The 4384-nt window shown below is 48.0% G+C and overlaps 1 non-coding gene across 1 annotated transcript; it reads right to left on the bottom strand.

Annotated features, from left to right (window-relative positions):
- Nucleotides 1-1234: 1234 nt before the first annotated feature.
- trnal-caa (transfer RNA leucine (anticodon CAA)) lies at nt 1235-1354 on the bottom strand. Its single transcript has 2 exons — nt 1317-1354; nt 1235-1280 (listed from the first exon to the last, which is right to left on the bottom strand). It is a non-coding gene; the product is annotated as a tRNA-Leu (tRNA).
- Between the last annotated feature and the right edge of the window lie 3030 nt (nt 1355-4384).

The raw sequence follows: 4384 nt of genomic DNA, 5'->3' as shown, positions 1-4384 counted from the left end.
ATCTGCCTCCAATCAACATTTGAAAGTTCTTGGTGAAAGTGAGGACTGCAAATGCTGGAGATCAGACTCGAGAGTGTAGTGCTGGAAAAGCACAGCAGGTCAGGCAGCATCTGAGGACAGGAGAATTGACACACACCAACAAACTCTTGCTCTCTTTCTCTCACACACAGACTCTCTCTCACACACACACATTCTCTCTCTAACACACACACAGACACATACACTCTCTCTCTTACACACACACACACACACACACACACTGTCTCTCACACACATACACACTCTGTCTCTCTCAAACACACACAGACACACTCTGTCACACACACCTATAAATTCTCCCTCTCTGTCTCTCACACACACATACACATGCTCACACACTCATATACACACTCACACCCTCTCACACACACACATACACATGCATACTCTCTCTCACACACACTCTCACTCACACACACACACAGACATACACAAACACACACTCTCAGACACATACACACATTCTCTCACTCACACACTCACACAAACACACACACATACACGCTCCCTCTCTCACGCGCTCACACACACATGCACTCTCACACACACACAAACACACACTAACATACACACTCTCTCCTTCGCACACACACACACTCTCTCTCACACACACACACAAACAAAATGAGGTCAGGAGCTCAGTGACCCTGGAGGAACCCAAACTGGGTGTCACTGAGCAGGTTATTACTGAGCAGGTTGGTGAGCCCTTCCATCACTTTACCGAGGATTGGGAACAGATCGATGGGAGAGGAATTGGCTGAGTTGGGTTTGTCCTGCTTTTTATGTCCAGGACCTACCCGGATAGTTTCCCACATGGCCAGGTCGATCCCAGTGTTGTAACTGTCCTGGGAGAACTTGGCTGGAGGAAGGGCATGTTGTGGAGCAGCAGCCTTCAGGACCAGTGCCAGAGCCCATAGCCTTTGCTGTGTCCAGTGTCTCTTGATCTGACACGGAGTGAATGGAATTGTTTGAAGAATGGTGTCTGTGATGGTGGGGAGCACAGGAGGAGACTGAGTAAGATCATCCGGTGGGCACTTGCAGCTGAAGATTGTTGTAAATGCCTCAGCCTTATCTTTTAAACTGACGGGTTGGATTCTTCCATCTTTGTGGAGGGGGAGTGACTCCTCTCCAAGAAGCTATGAAATTTGGGGGCAGTGTGTGGGTGTGGGAAGGTTTGTTTGGGGAAAAGGGAGAATGTCAGGAGTGGGATTTGAACCCATGCCCCTAGGAAGGGACCAGAATTCACAAGCCCAGATGCAGAGCAAGGACTAACACTCCTTGAGTCTGGCGCCTTACACCACTCGGCCATCCTGAAAAGCTGCTGCAGAACTCCTTCCAGATGTCTTTCTCACTCTGTACAATTAGTCACCTTGCTCTTGTGCAGACACAAAATGCAATTCCGCATTTCTGCAGCTCCCTTGCATTCACACTCAGCAACAATCCCTCATACACAGTCTCACTCTCGCACACACACATACACACACTCTCCCTCACATGCACATACACACACTATCTGTCTCTCACACCTACAAACAAACACACTCTCTCCCTCTCACACACACAAATTCTCCCTCTCTCTGTCTCTCTCACACACACACTCTCTCACTCACACACACACACACACAGACACACACACTCTCTCACACACACACAGACACACACACTCTCTCACACACACACTCTCTTCCTCACACACACCAACAAATTCTCCCTCTCTCACACACACGCAAACACACTCTCGCACACATACACATACAAATTCTCTCTCTCTGACACACACCCATTCTCACTCACACACAAATACAGGCACATACACACACACATTCTCTCTTTCTCACACACACATTCTCTCTCTCTCTCTCTCTCTCACACATACTCTCTCTCACACACACATTCTCTCTCTCTCTCACACACATACGCACTCTGTCTCTCAAACACACACAGACACACTCTCTCACACACACCTACAAATTCTCCCTCTCTGTCTCTCACACACACATGCTCACACACTCATATACACTCTCACACCCTCTCACACACACACATACACATACATACTCTCTCTCATACACACTCTCACTCACACACACACAGACATACACAAACACACACTCTCAGACACATACTCACACACATTCTCTCACACTCACACACAACAAACACACACTCACACAAACACACATACACACACGCTCCCTCTCTCATGCGCTCACACACACACGCACTCTCTCTCACACACACAAACACACGCGAACATACACACTCTCTCCTTCGCACACACTCAATCTCTCTCACTCTCTCACACACACACACACACACACACACACACACACAAACAAAATGAGGTCAGGAGCTGAGTGACCCTGGGGGAACCCAAACTGGGTGTCACTGAGCAGGTTATTGCTGGGAGCCTCGAGGGTGGAGAGATAAATAGGAGGGGTTGGGGCTGGTGGTGGTGGTGGGGGGGTTACCTGAGAGTGCAACAGATGGATGGAGGTGGGGGTAAAGGTGATAGGTCAGAGAGGAGGGTGGAGCAAATCGGTGGGATGGAAGATTGGCAGATGGGACGGAGCTGGAAGGATGGAACTGGGGTAAGGTGGGGGGAGGGGAAATGAGGCAACTAGTGAAATCCACCTTGGGGTTGTAAAGTCCCAAGGTGGGAGATGAGATGTTCTTCCTCCAGGCATCGGGTGGTTAGGGTGTGGTGATGGAGGAAGCCCACGGCCTGCATGTCCTTGGTGGAGTGGGAGGGGGATAATACCAACAAAATTGGCCTTCCTCCAATTTAGAACTTTAATTTTTAGATCCAGTCTACCTTTTTCTATCACTGTATTAAAACTGAGAGAATTATGGTGACTGGCCCCAAAGTGCTCCCCCACTGACACCTCAGTCACCTGCCCTGCCTTATTTCCCAGGAGGAGGTCAAGTTTTGCACCTTCCCTAGTAGGTACATCCACAAACTGAATCAGAAAATTGTCTTGTACACACTAAATAAATTCCTCTCCATCTAAACCCTTAACACTATGGCAGGCCCAGTCTATGTTTAGAAAGCTAAAATCCCCTACCATTACCACTCTATAATTCTTACAGATAACTGAGATCTCCTTCCAAATTTGCTTCTCAATTTCCCACTGACTATTGAGGGGGTCTATGGTACAATCCCTTTCTTATTTCTCAGTTCACTCCAAATAACTTCCCTGAATGCATTCCCAGGAATATCCTCCCTAAGTGCAGCCATAATGTTAACCCTAATCAAAAATGCCACTCCCCCTCCTCTTTTGTCTCCCTTTCTGTCCTTCCTGTAGCATTTGTATCCTGGAACATTAAGCTGCCCGTCGTGTCCATACCTGAGCCATGTTTCTGTAATTACTACGATATCCCATTCCCATGTTCCTAACCATGCCCTGAGTTCATCTGCCTTCCCTGTTCGGCCTCCTGCATTGAAATAAATAGTAATCTGCTTCGTTCCTGCCTGGTCTGATGTTTGACTTGCTCCTTTTCCCAACTGAACCAATCTCAGTTTGATCTCTTCCCTCACTATCTCCTGGGGACACCCCCTCCCCCCAGCCCCCCCCAACTCCTTCCACCCCAACCACCTCTCCCCCCCCTACCTTACTAGTTTAAACCCTCCCAAGCAGCTCCAGTAAATCTCCCTGCCAGTATATTATTCCCCTTCCTATTCAGGTACAATCCATCCTTCTTGTACAGGTTAGTTCTACTCCAGCTCCAGCTCCTCACCCATATATTCATCTGCTCTATCCTCCTATTCCTACCCTCACTAGCTCATAGCACCAGGAGTAATTCAGATATTAGTACCCTCAAGGACCTATCTTTTAATGTCCTGCCCAACTTCCTATATTCTTTCCACAGAATCTTGTCATTTCCTTTTCCTACATCGTTAGTTCCAATGTGTGCAATAAGTTCCTGCTGGTCCGTCTCCCTTTTGACCCTTGACCCTGGCACCAGGTAGGCATCACGCCATTCTGGTTTCTCACTGCCAGTGACAGAAATGTCTGTCTGTGCTTCTTACTAGAGAGTTCCCTCACACAATCGCGCGCTTGAAACCTGACATATCCCTCATTGCATTAGAGACAGTCTCTGTCCAGAAATCTGGCCATCAGTAATACATTCCCCTGAGAATCCATCACCCCCTACGTTTTCCAAAACAGTGTACCTGTTTGAGATGGGGATGTATCTGTGGTTTCTCTCCCTTCCTATAACTGCCATCCATCACAGCCCCTAGCTCCAGCAAATTCCTCATTGCCTCTTACTGCTGCTCCAACCGATCCATGCAATCTGATAGGATTAGCAACCAAACACACTAACAGCAGACATAATCATCAGT

This window comes from Chiloscyllium punctatum, chromosome 22, assembly GCF_047496795.1.
Source record: "Chiloscyllium punctatum isolate Juve2018m chromosome 22, sChiPun1.3, whole genome shotgun sequence".
Lineage (NCBI taxonomy): Eukaryota > Metazoa > Chordata > Chondrichthyes > Orectolobiformes > Hemiscylliidae > Chiloscyllium > Chiloscyllium punctatum.
Note: the sequence above shows the minus strand (reverse complement) of the source record. Positions and strands in the feature narration are given on the sequence as shown.